The 20,263-nt window shown below is 42.6% G+C and overlaps 1 protein-coding gene across 5 annotated transcripts in view; it reads left to right on the top strand.

Annotated features, from left to right (window-relative positions):
• Window positions 1-20,263, top strand: part of LOC126298779 (1-acyl-sn-glycerol-3-phosphate acyltransferase alpha-like) — a 689,206-nt gene that overhangs the window by 545,690 nt on the left and 123,253 nt on the right. For all 5 annotated transcript variants that reach the window (XM_049990236.1, XM_049990235.1, XM_049990237.1 and 2 more), the window contains one exon: window positions 13,116-13,159. The gene's annotated coding sequence lies outside the window, so the exon portion shown is untranslated. The remainder of the gene's footprint in view (window positions 1-13,115; window positions 13,160-20,263) is intronic.

Here is a 20,263-nt window from a genome sequence, read left to right as displayed (position 1 = left end):
CAACAGTAGAGCAGGAGGAGCTGATTGAACTCTCAAGTTATAGAACACTTGGAAATGAATTTAAGTCAAAGTATTGTGAAAATTGTTGGGTGCACACTCGGAATGAATACCATATCTAGTAAGAAGGGCATTGGACATGTTGTCCTTCCCCTCAGCTTACTTAACGCGAGTCAGCATTTTCTGAAATTGCTTTAATGAAGACGAAACATCGGTCTCGACTGCAGCTGGAGGGGGATTGCGAGTTGCTGTTTCAAAGATCCAACCAAGAATGGATTTACTTTCTTCACAAATTCAAGTACACACGTCACGCTATCTATGCAAATGTCAGAAAATTTCATAATTTTGTACCCTGTGCCTTTTTGTGTTGTTTATTTCAGTTTTGGATGATCAATTTGAATATAACATTTTTTCAAATTGGCACTTAAATGTTGACTATTGCTCAATCGTCATTTTTACATCGTGATCGTTCAAGTATTACAACACTCTAAATGAATTAAAAGCAATATAGATTGATATAGTTAAACTAAGCAATTTTTGAACAGTTTTTATAAAAAGTGGTGAAATACACATATTTTCTCAGTTCAAATAACCGCAAACGCAGCCATAGTAATTAACAAACTAGTTGTAATTGTTAACACACAATTTAAAACCCTTAAGAGACTTTTCCCTCCCTAACAATCCCAACAAAATCGTGAAAACAAAAAAGGTTATCGCTTACTACATTTTCACTGTTCACGCAGTAAAACTGTCGCATCAGGCAAGACGTTTAAATTTATTGCTTTTTTACTATTAACTCTACGCTTGACAGATTTCTGAGACCGTATCTACATATGCCACTGAATGTACCTGCAAAATTATATCGCTGTACGACACATAGTTTAGGAGCTACAAAGTTATAAACATTGAGCTGCGTGATAATGCAGCTGCAGGACGAAAATCGCTAGAGATACGGGTGAAAGATGTGTACAGATATGTCTGAAATATGTTAAATGTAGGTGAAAGATTTGTGACTCGTGAGAACCCCGAGAAGAGCAGCGAGTAAAAACCATCTTCTAAAGTCCTGCCTGTATTTGAACCAAAATTCGTACACTGGTACAGCCTGGAAAAGAATGCTGTGGGACTGAGAGCCACCAACTTCCTATTAGGGTGGGGATGATGGCGTAGTGAAGGAGAGTAACTGGGGGAGGAGGAGATTGACACAGAAAGGGAAGACGAGGAAGTGGCCAGAGGGAGGGGAGGGGAAGGGATGGGCTTCGAGGAGGAGCAGGGGATGAACAGGGAGTGGAGGGTGAAGGAGGTGCTGAGAGAGAGAGAGAGAGAGAGAGAGAGAGAGAGAGAGAGGGAGAGAGAGGGAGGGTCATAAAAGGGGGTAGGAGGTGGCCAGAGAAAGACAGGAGGAGGAGATGCACTAATAGAAGACGGGAATAAAGAAATACCCGGTCAACGGCGGGCCTTGTGACCGAGCGGTTCTAGGAGCTTCAGTCCGGAACCATGCAGCTGCTACGGTCGCAGGTTCGAATCCTGCCTCGGGCATGGATACGTGTGTTGTTCTTAGGTTAGTTAGGTTTAAGTAGTTCTAAGTCTAGGCGACTAATGACCTCAGACGTTAAGTCGCGTAGTGCTTACAGCCATCTGAACCATTTTGAACCCGGCCAACGGTAGATGCTGAGCTAGTACAATAATTACTTAAATTCCACCACCGCATGTTTTTTCTTTGTAACGTTACGGTAACCAAGTAGTGGTGATAAAAAAAAGTCGCACTCTGAATGCTTTCAGGGTACTTGTGGATATAGGCCTACTACCAAGTGGTTCAGAGAGTCCTGACTAAATATCACAATAAGAACTCACGTTAAGCAGACCGAAGCGCCCTCACTCCCAGGTGCAATAATATTGTGGTCAACAAATACTGTAGGGATGTTAATATGGGTTTCAATCATCGATAAAAGACACACACGAAAGATTGTGTATATAATTTATTACAGACAAGTCGTCCAGACATAGATACTTCTGCTACCCCGTGCGAAGTGAGCGGGGTGGGGGGGGGGAGGGATTCGGGGGGGAAGCGGGGTCGCTATTAACTTGTCGCGTACCAGTTTTAATTTATTGGAATTGCTAAGACTCCTGAAGAGTAGCTTGAAAGTTTATTATATAGAGAAACAAAGTAAAAGATAGAAATGATTGCAAAACAGTGAGGATTAAGTGAAGCTTAGGTGAAAGGCAGTATGAGCTCTGTTTGGTCATTTAATATTAAATCAGGTCTTTGGACCAGATGTTTATTGAATTTAGGTCTTCTAATAGATTATGTTTTTGTCCTTTGTTTGCTAAATGAAGGACATGGGATTGTGGCAGGTAGCTGTGGCCCTCAGTCAGTACAAAAACATTGTTCAAATGGCTCTGAGCACTATGGGACTTAACTTCTGAGGTTATCAGTCCCCTAGAACTTAGAACTACTTCAACCTACCTAACCTAAGGACATCACACACATCCATGCCCGAGGCAGGATTCGAACCTGCGACCGTAGCGGTGTATCTTCAGCCAATTGACCGTAGCGGTGTATCTTCAGCCAATTGAGTTGGTCTGTCTTTCTGGTTGACCAATGTAAAAGTTGTTACCATCAGAACATGTAATTCTGTATACGCCACCACTGTTGGCTAGTAATTGGGTCTTATCGTTGCTGTTTGAAAATAGCAGGAAATCCTGTAGTTCCAGGATGTCAGTGTTTTTGCTACAGACTGTGATACCTGTCCTAGGAATGGGATTGTGCACCACTTCCTGCAGACACTGCAAGGAACAGCAGAGGGAGCATAGAAGAGGGATATAATTTCGGTTTCGTTTCCTAAGAAAGATGTGGTCAGTCATGACGGGATTATAGCCATCGGGCCATATCTCAATTTTTCCTGTATTTATTTATTTCATTTTTATTGCCTGTGTTACGTTATTTATTCTGTTGTTGCAACTGTCAATTCTGTCTGTTACTCTGTTTATGGGTCACATTTCATATGTAGTACCTCGTAAAGCTTCGAGCGTACTCTTGTAACGTGTTAATTTTATTTTATTGTGGTTGTTAATTAAGTTGAAACTATTATATAGGCACTGTTTTTTTTTACTTCAGTGATAGTGTTTTCTTCAGTTGTTCCCTTTATACTGATATTCTGTTTAAAATTTTTAATTGCGTTACCACTTTATTGCCCAATATCACATTAACGAATTCACAGTGTACTCTTGATGTGTACCGTTCATTTCAATAGTAACGTTTTTGTCAGTGATAGGTCGATGATAGCCTTGTAAGCTGAAAACCGATTAACAAAGTAAATTAATACTGTAGGAGATACAAAATATCGTGCCTTTCATTTATAGGGCCTTTTGACCACAAAAATACTTTTCTACGTATGTGAATGCACACTACATAGATATTTCTGCTGTTTGGGAAGCACGTACGCAAGACCAATCCATAAGCTTTAAGCTGTACTTAAATACTGCTGGTAATTAAGCGCCGCTGTTTCACTACCACTGTAAATAGAGCAATACCGGCATTTCTCTATACACAGACGCACGGTCGTGGTAGGAAAAAATAAACAGACATACTTCTGTGCACAATTTATGTACCTGTTACAACAATGAGTTCATATTTTTAGTAGCAGCACTGCAATTATTGACATACGTTCACATTCACGAGTTTTGTTCATGTGCGCACAGACGAGAGGTTTCCCGCAGACTTTTGTAGGGTACAGTAAGTACCGCACAGAGAACAAAGAAGTAGTAATGGTTAAAATGTTCCTTTCTACATTTTTTACTGCTTACATTGCGTATTGTTTCTGCTTTAAGATATTTTTATAACAGGAAGAAACTGGAGGTATTGTGTTCCTTAACTCTTGTTTACAACACGTCATTGTTTCTCTCATTTTGCTTTACTATTACGCTCGTACTCATGTTTATTACATTTGTAGCCTTCTCACTTCCACTATTATGAATCTCTTCGCTAGAAGGCATTATTTTTTCCCTTACCGCCTTATCCATTGACGTGGTTGACGGGGGTCATATGTGGGTGAGGTTTCGCTCGCCACAGATGAGTCGTGTCGGGATCTTCGTCTGCTCTCTGACATGCATACCGGCTCGATACATGTGATTTTACCTCTCCTTAAATTATTTATCTTTAGCGTCAATATTGCTTTCAGTGCCTCTGTTTTACCACTCTACATACTGTCACAATGCCATTCAAATTTCAGGTTGGCATCATTAACGCGAGATGGGCTCTCTCTGAGTCAAGAGACTGATGACCTCACTGTTTAGTCCCTTAACCAACCAACAACACGTCATGTAAAATTTCAAAATTATTAAGATTTAGAAATTGGTTTTCGTAGCGTGAAGAGTGTCCCGCACAGTTTATTGCATAACTCTGACTGCGAGGGTTGGAACTTTAATAGTGGCAACTATTTATTTACAGGTCGTACAAAATAGATACGTGTTTCAAAGTTTTACTGACCTTCAGAGTAGTCACCAGCACTGTGAATAACCCGTTGCCAGTGATGTAGAAGTCGTAGGATACTCTTAGCATTGTCGGCCGGAGTGGCGTGCGATTCTAGGCGCTACGTTCTGGAACCGAGCGAACGCTACGGACACAGGTTCGAATCCTGCGTCGGGCATGGATGTGTGTGATGTCCTTAGGTTAGTTAGGTTTAATTAGTTCTAAGTTCTAGGCGACTGATGACCTCAGAAGTTATGTCGCATAGTGCTCTGAGCCATTTGAACCATTTTGAACTCTTAGCAGTGGCAGTTGTGTTGTCAGCTCGAGCGGCGCGGTCTGTTGCCCGACGAATTTGTAGCAGTTCTGAAGCGAATGCCGTGAAGTGTTTCCTTCAGTTTAGATATCGAGTTGAACTTACGAGGGCTTAAGTTAGGGAAGTGCTGTAGGTGGTATAGCACTTAGCAGCCCCATCAGTCAAACGAATCAGTAACAGCTTGCACTGTACGTGCTTGAGCATTGTCCTGCAAAATGATGGTCAGATCCTGCAGAAAGTGTCATCACTTCTGTCTCTAAGCTAGTCGTAGACTGTGTTTCAAAACTGAAAAGCATAGAGATTCTAGAATGAAATTTTCACTCTACAGCGGAGCGTGCGCTGATATGAAACTTCCTGGCAGATTAAAACTGTGTGCCCGACCGAGACTCGAACTCGTGACCTCTGCCTTTCGCGGGCAAGTGCTCTACCATCTGAGCTACCGAAGCGCGACTCACGCCCTGTCCCCACAGCTTTAATTCCGCCAGTACCTCGTCTCCTACCTTCCAAACTTCACAGAAGCTCTCCTGCGAACCTTGCAGAACTAACACTCCTGGAAGAAAGGATATTGCGGAGACATGGCTTAGCCACAGCCTGGGGGAATGTTTCTAGAATGAAATTTTCACTCTACAGCGGAGCGTGCGCTGATATGAAACTTCCTGGCAGATTAAAACTGTGTGCCGGACCGAAAGGAGAGCTTCTGTGAAGTTTGGAAGGTAGGAGACGAGATACTGGCGGAATTAAAGCTGTGGGGACGGGGCGTGAGTCGTGCTTGGGTAGCTCAGTCGGTAGAGCACTTGCCCGCGAAAGGCAGAAGTCCCGAGTTCGAGTCTCGGTCCAGCACACAGTTTTAATCTGCCAGGAAGTTTCAGCATAGAGATTCTTTACCTAACAGGTTCTATATTTTCTGTTGCTTATCCTTAAAACCGTTAAAGTAACGATTACATTTTATACCGTATGTATCTGGTAATGCCGAGTCTCAGTCATTACAAAATGTTCGTTCCTTTCATTACTGAATGCCATTACTAATGAAGGCTTTTAATTTGTAGTGGACTGTCCTATGACTAACAAGGTGATTAGAAGTACTCGTCATCACCCATATCATCCAAAGTTACGGCATAGGCTGTGGGGTCGAATCCCTATTTGGAAACTTTTTTTTCTTTAAATTTTTACCTCTCTTACACCGCATATAAACCGAAGTAATGCTCATCATACTGTATTTTGAAAATGGAGGAAGATTGGCGTCGTGCTGTATTAAACCAAATGCCCCTTCCCAAATGCGCTACGTTAGCGCAAACCTGCGGTGTTTGTTTCTATCGTCAGGTAAATAATTTGACCATAAATTTTCAAAACTTCTAACCCAGAGAGAAATCACCTCCCAAGAAGACTGCATCAAAATAGTTCCATTGTACATCACTGCTAGCCTCACCAATATTTGGCGGAATAATACGTTACGACTGGTTTGCTGCCAGACTGTGGGATGAGAAAGGACCTTTTATGAATGTAAACCAAGTTTCCCTTTCTTAGAAAATTTAAAACAACCACGTAATTGTAAAAATGCGGCATTTATAACGCGTGCAAGATACCGAGAAATTTACTTCTTCCGCTGGTTTTACGGTGAATATCAGCCCAGTACGTGTAAATCGTCAGCTGTAAAATAATAAAAGTATATAATCCGTGTATACAAAGTTCTCATGTACGCCTTACAATCCGTACCTGGAAATTTATTTACAATCCCAAACTTTCATCTTTTATGAAAATATTAATACAGTTATTGAGCATTATATCGGTTTATTTGCAGTGTAAGTAAGTAAAAATTGAAAATAGACAGAACGTCCGCATAGGGGCTCGGCTCCACGATGCTCGGAGTACCTTTCTGTGCTCTTTCCGCTGCTCGAACCGCTGCCTGGAAACTACGTTAGCATACCAAATGTCAAGACTGGTAAACCAAAAACGAATAAGTGTGTCCTCGGGAAACGAGTAGTCAGAGACGTTTGAAGTCACACTGTCAGTACAGTAAGAACTTCATCACCGGCTCTCCAGTCTAACTGCTCGCAAGTGAAGTCAGTCTCAGGACAGGACCCCAAATACCAACCACACATGCCAGAGCTTCGACCAGAAAATCACTTTCAGACCTAAGTCCAGAATCCAAGTGCCTCGCACCTCTCCAGATAAAAAAAAAAGTTTTTCCTCAAAGTGCATGAACGACACCGGCTTCACACCGTCTTGAGCCAATGACAGGGCACTAAAGGCGCTAAATCCCCCCTACTACACGAGAGGACAACTCATGTCAAACCAGCACAAGAGTTAAGAAACCTGAGTCTCTGGAAAAAAAGCAACCGGCAATTACTGTTCTTTTTTAAGTTTTTGCGGAGGGAGAAGATGTTTTTCTGTGAAGTCGCGTCGCTTCCCGTGGCAATAAGTGAGCAGATAAAATCTTAAAGATCTATATCTAAATCGCCTGTGCCTTGGAGCACGTTAGTCCTAGCTATGAAGTGTAATAAAGTTTCTATCTCTAAACGTTTCTCAGATTTCGAAGTTTCTTATACAACCGAGGCAACCGATAGAAGTGAGTCGTAGTCCTATTTGCAGTATCGGAAAACACGAAAACTTGTGAATTTTTTTTATGCATGGCTCTGTACACAATGCCTGGCTTATGACTCCACTGTGAAGATGTGTCCCTTCTGTCTGTCGACCCAAACTCAGCCTTAGGCTGGCGCCAATGCAGGCATCCTGCTGGAGATCTGTCTCGATTAGGGGCTGCTCTGTCTGCCCTGTATGGCTGTGGGCCTGACCAGCAAGATTTACTGAGGGATGGGCTCGCCGCCAATTGCTTTCGACTTCCAACAGCCGTTTCTATGAACTAAGAACCATAAAAATACCTCATGCTTTTAGCCTCCTACAAGGCTCCATAAACGTCTACTCAGGCCGTTAACGTTCTGGAGTCTCGCTCAAGGTATGTAAAGTTGTAACAATATCTCTAATAATTTTCCGTATACGAAAAATAGGTTAGAGAGTAACTTGTCCTCTCCCAACTCTTCTAAAATTCACTGAGAGATATACCCTAGAAGAATGCTATTGTATATCTGTTATGAATGTTTTATTACGTTGATAGACGTTATTCCTGAAAAACGTCTGTTTTCGTGTCTTGTTTTCACAGAGAGTAATTGTTAGAGAGCAATTGTTGCACTTCACTACAGAGGTTGAATGCTCGTCACATACTTTTCTTTTGTAGGTGCTAGGAAAAATTTTCTGCCTTCTTACTTTTTTTAGGATCGCAAATGTAACGACGTTTTTTTCTTTGGTTGAGTTTTTTCTTTTATAGCTGCACAGTGGGCATGAGGTTCATGAGAAACACGTTCCATAGAATGAAGAAAAGTTTCCTGAAGTCCTAGTTTTGGCCTTCGTTTGATATGTGGTTGGCCGGCCGAGGTGACCGAGCGGTTCTAGGCGCTACAGTCTGGAACCGCACGACAGCTACGGTCGCAGGTTCGAATCCTGCCTCGGGTATGGATGTGTGTGATGTCCTTAGATAAGAGACCTCGAAGGTAGGTTACAGCAACCGGGCTTAGCGACTACTGTGCAGACGGCCGACTGTGCGAAGCAGAGATGACCGTGTTGTGTATGGAATCCTTACCGTAACGCCAGGTGCTAGGCCTGTAGGACGATGACGAATGCAATTTGGCAACGTTGGATCTCCTCGGAGCCTCAGCACAGGGATAGGTCCAACGTTGCGCTGTACACAGCAACAGGAGGCGTCTCAAAAGACGACGTAGTGCCAGTTCTGTGTCCAATGTTGTCGTTGGGTGAACAGCAGTCGGCGCGCCTCATTCTGTTGCCGCGTCTAGGGAATCCATAACATTGCACATCAAATGAATTCGCAATTGCGAATAAGGACTACCACCAGCTGTAGAATGGAACACGGCAATGAAAATTTGTGCCGGACTGGGACTCGAACCCGCTTATCGTGAGCAGCCGCCTTCCGATTTTTTAAATTTTTATTATTTTTTTGTTTTTGCATTTTGGCCATTATTGTTCGTTGTATTTGATCGTAGCGGAATTGACATGACATCAGTGCACGACTCACGGTCAGAAAAAAACTTCCATATGTTGTCAACCATGCGTCTAAGACCTGTACTCGTACATCCGTTATGTATATTCCCGTAACACTTAGAAGTTGTATTTGAAAGGCACTTGTCCGGTATCGACAGGTAAATACGATATTGCAGTGACTGTGTTATTCTGATTACGATGCAAAGTTCTATGGACACGCATGTCTGACCTGTATGATATACATAATGGATGTACGAGTGCAGGTCGTAGACGCATGGTTGCGACGTATGGAAGTTTGGGTGTGGCTGTGAGTCGTGCACGGATATCCAAATGGGAAGGCGACCGCTCGCGATAAGCGAAATATCCGGGTTCGAGTCACGATCCATCACAAATTTTCACTGTCGTCATTTCATTCTACAGCTGATTGTAGTCCTTATTTGCAATTGCTAATTCATGCATGCATGTATGTCCTAAGGAACTTTGCATCGTAACCAGAGTAACATAGGCAGTGCAATATCGTGTCTATAACAATGGTCGCTGTGCTGTCAGTCCACGGAGCTCCATACGTCGTCGTACTCTCCGTGTGAATACGTGTCTTACTGCAAACAAACCATTCCTAGACTAAAGGTAATTAACGTGGCAGTACGCTACTGCACTGCCGAGAGAACGTAATGTTTTCCCTCTTGGATGGTTGGGTGTGTGTGTTGTTGGAATACCGGATGCCGCTATGTCTGTTCTGATTCCATCGATTCCTGAATATCGTATTTGTCGTGCGATCCCATCCAACGCGAGAAGCAATGTCGCGGAAGCGAGAGATCTGCGTGTAATTCGAATTGATGAGTGAAAAATCGCAACAGCCGTTAAATGATGCTTTATTGAAACGACCGGCATTGCAGCTGATAGCTGCGTTCTCAGATATCCATCTGGATAGAAAAATGGGGGGAAAAATAAAATACGTAATATTATCTATACACCAAGTTGGAAAAAGGGTGTGGTAAATAACGGATAAGAGTACTCACAATTTATTCGTAGGAAGTCCAGACCAGGGTTAAATGGACGACCCAACATCGTATCAAAATAAAATGTTCGTCGAAGGAATGGTTGTATGGTATTAAAATCGGCAGAACGATAGAGTCCACCACCTCAGACAGCAAGAGATTGTACAGCAAAAAATGTCAAGAGATCTAATAGGGTCTAAAAACGTGGAATTAAAATGAAGTTAATTGATGAAACGGAAGTATAATTTGATAAACTACCCGCCAGGGTAGGCGAGAGTGCTAATGCACTGCTTCCTGGACTCGGGTAGGCGCGCCAGTCCCGGATCGAATCCGCCTGGCGGATTAACGACGAGGGCCGGTACGCTAGCTAGCCTGGATGTGGTTTTTAGGCGGTTTTCCACATCCCGCCGGGTGAATACCGGACTGGTCCCCACGTTCCGGCCGGCCGGTGTGACCGTACGATTCTACGCGCTACAGTCTGGAACCTCGCGACCGCTACGGCTCGAATCCTGCCTCGGGCATGGATGTTTGTGACGTCCTTAGGTTAGTTAGGTTTAAGTAGTTCGAAGTTCTAGGGGACTGATGACCTCAGACGTTAAGTCCCATAGTGCTCAGAGCCATTTGAACCATTTGAACCCACGTTCCGCCTCAGTTACACGACTCGCAGATATTTGAAAACGTTCGCACTATTTCATGGTTTACACTAGACGCAGACAGCTGGGGTACACTAATTCCGTCTCGGGGGTTCGGGGTGGCGACATGAAGGGCATCCGGCAACCGTATGACACAAACACCGCCACATCCATAGTAGCAAGGCCGACCCCGCGATGGAGCGGGTAAAGGGCCAAAGAAAATGATGAGTATGATCAGATAAACTCACCGCTGGGGGAGCAACATAATGCGGAATAGACTCGTGTGCCAGTAGAATACGGTGGTATGCCGGCAGAAAAACAAATGAAATAAAAACCACGATAAAAACGAAAACCTAAAATAAAAACAGCATTAATAGTCAATAAGGATAGATTAGGTGATAATAGATAGAGAGAAACAGACTAAGCATAACACGCTGAAAATAGAAGAAGGGAGATATTGAGGAACTTAACAGAATGTTAAACTTAGCAGTCACGTATCCTCAACAAACGCAGGCGAGAGCCGGTGCTACACTGAGCGCGCGGGGACAAGAAAACGACCGGAAAAACCAACGCTCAGAGACCAGGAAGTAAGCGACACCACGCGGAGCATACCACAAACAACGAATGCTGCGAATGACCGCGACGGCGACAGTTCGGTAGCGTCCTTACATAGCTGATTAATACACGGATGGCAAAATATAATCCAACCTGGAACACGAAATAATCTGTATCGAAAATAAAAGGCATGAAACACAACCAGTAATATCGCCTTAGAATAAGGATGAAAACGTTTAGTTAAACAAGGCAAGAAATGTAAAAGGGGTGTGAAGAAGAGAAAGGCCTGGAGGAGAATAGAAAAAGTGACTGGATGATAATGAAAGGGAATTAGGCCATATGTAAGTGCGGGAAAAACAGAAGGAAACAGGAAATGGGGCGAAAACATGTAACATAAAAATTATACCATTGTAATGCTACAATATCAATAAAACTAAGTAATCCTATTTAGACAGTCGAAATTTGCGAGAAGATTGCGATGACTCAATTAAGTCTGATCATGTAATGTGCGATGTGCGAGACGATTCTTACAATGCATTATCTGAGTTTCTTCCAAAACATTTAACGTTTGACCTTTATTGGCATGGTGTAAAATTTTTAAATTATTCGGCAAAATCAGTCCTCTGACTGAAGACCACAACATTAATGGTCGATTTCCAACATGTCTCTTCTTGATATGCTTTAATTTTAGCAGTACGTTGTATAATATTGTTTTATGTTAAATTATGTTTGTCATGTGCTATTAAAGTGAATATATAAAGCTGCACGAGATGATTTCTCATTCAGTTACCTGATGAAGACCTTCAGCACTTTAATTTTTAAGTATGACGAACTTCTCGAACGAAAACAGGAACAGCTGATATCACTAGACGAAAGAGCTTACAGTTTAGTTGCTGCTTAGATATGTAACATTACACTCTCGAACAAAAAAATCAGACAACTTTTCTATATTCTCAGCGTGTCAAGGAATTTTTTTGGTCCTTAACTGCGAGTTCTGTAAGAAGCACATGTAATGCTTGATGCAGGTTTCTTGGAGAACAATTTTGTACCCGTTTTCTTTATATTAGGTGTTTAATGACTTCCTCGTCCTGTTACAGGATATGCTTTGCTGTAAGAGGTATTTCTCGGTTCGTCCTTCGCTCTCATCATCTTGCAGTCCACACTCCACAGCAGTCGACAGTTTACTACCAAAAAGAAAACGGCTTAAACGTACATTCGCCCACTTGTCATTTGCGCCTTTGATACAGCTACAAAATGATTCATCACATGACCAAATTACTAGCCTAATGTAACCCAACCTTCAAAGATTTTGATCCGCATACCGTCTTAAGGTGCCCCGAGAAGTTCATTGCAGCGCTTCTGTGGTAGCATACAAAATCGTCATGTAATAGTTTGAAAGCGATGAAAATTTGCATCGTTGCTATCACAGCTATCTCTGTTCCGCCATCTCTTTCTCTTTATTTCCGACATTGCTTCCCCTCATTCCACCTCCTCCTCCTCCTCCTCCTCCTCCTCCTCTCGTCCCTCTTCTACCCCTCAACCAGCGACCACAAAGCATTCCGTCCCTTCTGTACGTATCAGGGAAGTTATATACCTGATGCGAAACGTGAAGTAGTATTAGAATGCGTTTGTTTTAGTTTTTGTCATTTTTCATGGAGCCTGCACGATCCATCAAATCGAAAATGGATCTGACAGACGGGGATAGGCACTAATCCAATGAGGGATGAGACCGAAGAGAGTGAATTGTGATGTCACGACACAGATGGCCCGTTGGAGAGTATGATGTAGCGAAATTACCGCTCGCTAGCGAACGCACGTTTTAGCTTGAGTAGGAATGGTGGCGGGAGGGATTTGGGGAGCCGGGGGGGGGGGGGGGGGGACGCTGCCTGTCAGTCACGCAGAGGTCAGCGAGTTATGCACATCGCGTGACCTTTCCTATAATCGGATTACCAATTACCAACGCTACGCGATAACGCCCGTTGTTTTTCGGAAATTTCACTGCCATCAAGCACATCTGCCATTACAGTAACGCTCAGTGTTTATTATTATCAAATATTCCTCATGAATGTGATAAATATCTGACACAATCTCTTTTGTTCCAGGATATTCCTCCGTAATCAGATAGCTGAAAGCGTCTTCTACGAAGGTAAGCAGTAAAATAGTGTCAATAAATCTAAAATCCTAATTCACATTACACAGAATATTCACTAACTATCTACATTGGGATTCTTCCATCTACGCCTGAGATCTGCTTTTCATACAACTATTTTTATGTGGTTATTCCATTTTGAGTCGCTCCGTACGATTACTCCTATATATTTTCCGGTCGTTACAGTTTCTAGTTCCGGCAGCTGTGGCCGAGCGGTTCTAGACGCTTCAGCCCGGAACCGCGCTGCTGCTGCTTTCGCAGGTTCGAATCCTGCCTCGGGCATGGATGTGTGTGATGTCCTTAGGTTAGTTAGGTTTAAGTAGTTCTAGGTCTAGGGGGTTGATGACCTCAGATGTAAAGTCCCATAGTGCCTAGAGCCATTTGAACCATTTTTGAACAGTTTCTAGTGATAAATCTCCAACAGTGTAATCGAAAAGTAATGGATATTTCCTCCTATTTATACGTTCCATTGATGGTGAACCGCCAGTCTCTTCGATCCTGTGCAGTTACTAGATGTTGCCGCGTGTCAAGTAAATAGGTAAAATTGTGGCCTTGGCGTAGTTCAGCAGTTGTTCTTACTATTTTACTGCCCTACTCTGCAGGCTTTATTTGTCACGCTCCAGATATTTCCACACCAGAAAAATCGGAAGTGGTCTCTGAATTCCGTAAGTATCCAGCGACAGTAAGCACAAGCACATTGAAACACGTTGAAGATATAAATTTTATTTAAGCGCAATGTGTAAGAACCGCGGAAGGGTACAGTCGTTACTGAAACAGCATCGTCAGTACCCTTACAAATGCGATAGAAACCTGTGTGAAATATTGTAGTACTGAGGTTCAGTTGACCCATCCAATATTCAGCTTTTTTTTCTACCACATTTCACAAGATTGTACTCTCTTCTTGTGTGTACTGTTTATTGTCCACATTTCCTTTCCGAGAAGTATTTTATTCGAGACAATTACTTTCAGAAAGAACTTCATAACACGTCTGTTCATATCCGATATAATCATTTTTTTGCTTTCTCAGCAATTTTTTCATGCTGATTCCAGACTGCATTTTATATGCTCTCCACTTGGGCCTTCGACAGTTATTTTGCTGCCCAAATATCGAAGCTCATCTACCACTTTTAGTTTCTCATTTCAGGCTAGTGTTCCCTTAGCACTGTCTGAATTAGTTCGACTACATTCCATCACCCTTGTTTTACTTTTCTTGACGTTTATTTTATCACCTCTTTTCAAGACGCTATCCATTTCACTATACAGATCTTTCAGGCCTTTTGTGTTTTAGTAAAAGTGTTGCCTCTGGAACTTAAAACGTAATAGGTGATGGGAAAACTTAATGTAGTAGGTCAACGCAAGAAACGTCACGGTTTCAGCGGAGCTATGAACCATAGTTTATTGTGTTGTTTTCAAAAGAGATACATCAAAGACAGGAAATTTTTTTATGAAACAGTAGTAGTTTCTATCATGCACTGGAGTCATTGAAACCAGCTGTGTACAAGCCACGTTTAGTTTGGGACCTGCAATCCTTCAAAGTTTCAGGAGCGGATACCACACTGTGTACATATACATAACTGTGTGGTGATGGATGTTCTGGCGGTGTAACGTTGATTTAAATGACGTGTTCAAATGTGTGTCCATGTTCCTACTGGTGTTCAATCGAGCGACCGTGCGAGCCACTCATGAGGACAACGGCGCCCAAACAATCTTCCAGGGAATCTGTTGTTCAGTTCTTCTACAACAGCATGAGCAGAATGGGCTGAATGACAGTCGTGTTGCATCCACATATGGACGCTCATGCCTAGACGCACATGTTCAAAGAGAGAACCCAAACTCCCCCCCCCCCCCCCCCTCCCCATGTGGGTCTGGGAGTTAGAATAGGCCCGAGGTATTCCTGTCTGTCGTAAGACGCGATTAAAAGGAGTCTCTCACTTTTCGGCCCTATAAGTTCAGGTCCCATTTTATGGTTCGACCTGCCACTTTCCAAATTCTGTAGAAATCCGGGCCATATGGGGAAGGACGCCGTAGTGCTGCACGAGTTATCCATAGTGACCGTAGATTCGATCTCCTGAACCTCTTGTCATGGTTTTGCATTTCCGCCTGCAGTTCAACTATTTGGGCGAGGACAATTGACGGGGTATTTCATCGTCTTCCGTTGTCTCGTGTTCTCTGTCGCTCCCATGACAATACTGAATTTCTTTGCGCCCAATATCCAACACGGTAGCCAGTCCGTTGTGGTGGGGCCGTCAAATACCCATTTGGATGGTTTAAATTGATTTGGACGCGGCTAGTTTAAATTATAGCAGGCATGATATAAACAATTATTGTTCTGCTTAAAAAGTTGTATCTCTTTGCAGTCACCCTTTGGAAAATAACACAATAAACTATGGTCGTAGCTCCGCAGAAAGTGTAACGTTTCTTATGTTGACCTACCGCAATAAATTTTCCCATCACCTATTAGTTTGTAAGCTACAGAGGCAAACAGTTTCATTGAAACAACATGTGGTCGCATGAAGTGAAAATGGCGACTCCACAGCAGCACGCGCAAAAAGTCGTGTGGTTTGCAGAAACAAAATCGCCGGTAACTGTGCAAAGAAATTATCTTCGTGTGTATGAATGTGATCCACCTGATGTGAAAACAATTAAGGAATGGTATAGAAAGTTTCTGGCAACAGGATGTGTTCTGAAACATTCTGCCAGTGCATGTTACGGAGTTTCAGCAGAGACAATCAAGGACATCAGACAAACGTTTCTCAGAAGCCCACTTAAGTCAATTCGTCAAGCATCTAGAGAAGTTGATATACCTCGATCAACATTGCATCGTGTATTTCACCAGCGTCTTCGTATGTTTTCTTACAAAGTGCAAATTCTGCAACATCTAACACCGAACGACAAACCACGCAGACAACAATTTGATGCAGATGTGCTGCAGCCTATTGATATGGATGACAGCCTCCTCGAAAAATGTTTATTCTCAGGTGAGGCAACCTTCCATCTATCAGGAACGGTTAATATGCATAATGTTCGGATTTGGGGTTCGCAAAATCCGCACATTGTCATCGAACATGTTCGTGATAGCCCTAAACCAAACTGGTGCGGGGTAATGCACTACAGGATTGTTGGACCGTTCTTCTTTGCGGAACAAACAGTGAATGGGTCATTGTGTCTGAACATGTTGGAGCAGTTTGTGTACCCTCAGATACAAGACTTGAAACCCAACATCGTTTTTCAACGAGATGGAGCTCCGCCGCATTGGTCAACGACTGTCTGCAAGTTCCTGGATAGGAAATTTCCAAGTCGTTGGATCGGACGCAGAGGACCCAATGCCTGGTCACCACGTTCACCCGACATCATGTGGGGATTCGTGAAGGACCGCGTGTATGCGACCAAAGTGGTCGATATTCCTACGTTGCGACATCGTATCACTAATTCGATTGCAACAATAACAGAGGAAATATTACCAAGAACTTGACAAGAAATTGAATATAGACTCGATATTCTTCATGCTCCAAATGGTTCACATGTAGAGGTGTATTGATGATAAATAAATAAATTCTCTGAGACGCTCTACAATGTGGTGAATTTTTCATTGTCGTGTTTACTGTGGTTTTTTTTCCTGGGTCTTTGAAATCAAGGAGGTTTGAGTGGGACACCCTGTATACTCGTATGTGTATGTATATAAGGACAATCAAAAAATTTCCCTGTGAGGGCGTATCTGGAGCGTATATGCTACGTAGCGCGCCTCCGATTCGGGTATACAAGCGCTGATATGAAGGAAAGCGCTCAGTGTGGCAACGCTCTTTCTGGCGTGCGTGTGGTAAATTCAGAAACATGAGCTATGGCGACGTTAATACCAAATGCGTCCAAACAGGACGAACGTACTGTTATTCTTTTCTTGGCTGCCGAAGGACAGACACCGGTAGACATCCATTGGCTACTGAAGAATATGTATGGGGCAGCATGTCTGTTGTGGAATGGTGCGATAAGTGGTGCTACTACTCATGATAACGCGCGTCTTCGTGTTGCAGATGTAACGCAGAAGATACGCAAACTCTAGTGGGAGACACTTAAGCACCCGCTCAACAGTCCCAACCCCTTCCCATGCGATTATCACGCATTCGCTCCCTTCAAAACGCATTAAGGAGTCGAAGATTCCCCTCGGACGAGGAGGTGCAGAAGGCAGTTACGAACGTCTTCACGCAGTAGGACACGGCGTTTTTCTAAACTATATATCGGTGACCATGCAGCTCGTTAGAATTAAATTACAATGAAATGAATACCCATAGCTTGCATACAGGCGATGATATACGTCGACGGGGACAGTTGAAAATGTGTGCCCCGACCGGGACTCGAACCCAGGATCTCCTGTTTACATGGCAAACGCTCTATCCATCTGAGCCACCAAAGACACAGAAGATAGTGCGACTGCAGAGACTTATCTCTGGCACGCCTCCCGTGAGACCCACATTCCCAACTTATTGTCCCGCACTATATTCATAGTGCCCCTGCCCATTATACTCATTACTCGCAGCTTTTTGCCGATTCCCGTAAGAGATCGGGCACTTTTTCTGCATCCGCACAGAAGAAAATGGCCAAATGGCCGGTGAGCCATTTTTTCGGACATGTCAGAGATACCATATACCATCTTTATATATGGCTCACCATCCATTTGACCATCTTATTCTGTGCGGATACACAAACAGTGTCCGATCTCTTACGGTAATCGGCAAAAAGCCGCGAGTAATGACTATAATGAGCAGGGACACTATGAATATAGTGCGGGACAATAAGTTGTGGATGTGGGTCTCCCTTTGACTTATATCAACGCCTGTATGTAGCTAAGGGTATGTATTTCATTGTAATTTCATTTCACTAAAGTGAATATTCAACCTGATGTGTCAGTGGGAAGATTGCTGCAGTGCTCGTGGCGGTTTTGCTTAATTGGCAAACGGATACTCGACTGTACGGCCTTTGAACGGAAACGCTTTGATCGCCCCTTATACTATTGATCAAGCCCCGATAGCTTGCTCAATATGAATGTCCTTTGTAAAAGAGTTAGTATCCAGTTTTACCTAAATATCATACAGATCCTTGCCATCCCATATGTGTGTATGTGTGGGAAAGCCACCCTGATGGCGCGTTTGCCATGAATGAATGTGTAAGAATTTCCAAAAATTGCCACAGAGTAGTCTCCTGCTCACCCCCTCTTATACTAGTCTTCTTCCCGCAGTTGGAAAGGCAGTGAGTCCCTAAGAACATACTACGAACTTTGAGAAAAACCAGAATGTTTACAAGGATGGTTACCATTGTGTAGGACTCAGAAAGTTTGTCTAGCTGCCGTTGGGATATGTGACCTGTCTCCCCTCGCTCGCGACACTTCCAGCGCATATTCAGAGTTAAGTGTTCTCTCTCCATTATCTTCAGGCATTGACGTATTTAGTATGGCTTTTAGCGTGATGTAACTATTTTCATTCCAGAATTATGTCTCCCTCTTCCTCTGTTTTGGTAAATTTACTATACTGCACGTTCATATTTCTATACTAATCAGCAAGAGTCGACTTTATCTAGAATTCGGGTTTTTAATTATTCATGTTCCACCACATGTTTGTAATCTGGCGTACAGAGGAGGAATATTCAATTACTGTTCACTCGTGTATTTGAGTACCTGTCATACAGTTGGTTGATGAAATCTACTCTCTCTTTTCTTTTTCTTTTTTGTGAAATCTCGCATCAAATAAAGTAGCTTCTCACTTAATTATTTGGAATATTCGTGGCAGGCTTCTTCTGCAAGTAGGCCTCTGTTCTCTTCTATCACAGAAATTCATGATCCTTGTTTTCACCTGTAGCAGTGTGTGCAGTGATATTTGTGGACTCGTTTTACTATGGAAGATAATCTCGAATCTAGTCGTCTACCTGCGCTTTGTCTGCAAGCACATGTTGTACGCCGCATATCGAATAAATATAGTTTAGCACGTTTCGTAATACTCTTCCCTGCTTAATGAATATCCGTCAGTATACCCTTTCCGCCAGTGTGATGGAATTATCCGATTTTAAAGATTATTTTTTACGCCATTTGTTTAATTCTTCCTCGCGTGGATTGATTTCGGAGGTTACAAGTCATCAGTGAGAATAGAGCCTTTTCTCGTAGCCGTCACAGTAATGAATATCTCCTCTGGTGTTTGAGAATCTGGTGCTTTTCCTGTTGTTTGATTGTAGATCGCACTGCCTAGTAAATGTTTATGAATATCGTCTCCTGTAAATGTTTATGAATATCGTCCTCAGAATTCTCAACGAGATCATCATTGGTTATCGAACGGGGTAACAGAAACAATAGTTAATTAAATTAGTAATGTAAGACAGGAATAAAGCAAAGCTATGAAAAAGCATGTAATGATAAACATAAGATACAGTGGAATAATGTACAAAGTATCAAAAATAACCTTGAAATACTTAGTTGTAATATTTCACATGTAGAATCTTCTTGTAAAGGCAACGCAGTTGTGATTCCGGGCAAACAGAGAGAAATAGAGATGCAAGACAAAATAGAAAATAAAGTTAAACAAAAAGTAGAAATTTGGTGTAAACAAAAAAGAAAGAAAGGTGTTGTTCATCTAAATGACGCAGCAAATCCCATCATTTCTCTAGCTACATCCAGTAGCCTTCATTAAGCAGCTTGATGACATCGTTCCTGAAAACTTGACAAAACAACAAAAAATCAAATTCGTGGCCAGTAGGTTGGAAGAAGAAGCAATATCATGGGGAACAGGCTCGAGTAACACATGTAAAAAGTATAAAGAATTTGCGCAAGCATTTTTTATCCAGACTGGTCTGCTAGCACAGTGTTATAAATGAAATTTTTGAGGGCAGAAACCTTATGAATAGTGGTTGTAGTAACTATAAAGAATTTTTGCAACATTGCTGTGAAAGGAAGTGATACTTAACCGACACATTAAGAGAGCCTGACCTAATAGAAATTATTATACTTAAATTCCCAGTATCAGTGCATGAGAAGTAAATCAATGTAAATAAAAGTGAAGTCAGTCACCTAATGAATGTGCTAGAGCAATTAGACACACTGGGGGCAACAGGCAACTACCCGAT

This window comes from Schistocerca gregaria, chromosome X (assembly GCF_023897955.1).
Source record: "Schistocerca gregaria isolate iqSchGreg1 chromosome X, iqSchGreg1.2, whole genome shotgun sequence".
In the NCBI taxonomy this organism is placed as follows: domain Eukaryota; kingdom Metazoa; phylum Arthropoda; class Insecta; order Orthoptera; family Acrididae; genus Schistocerca; species Schistocerca gregaria.
The sequence above is the reverse complement of the archived record's forward strand: the minus strand, read 5'-3'. Positions and strand labels throughout refer to the sequence as shown.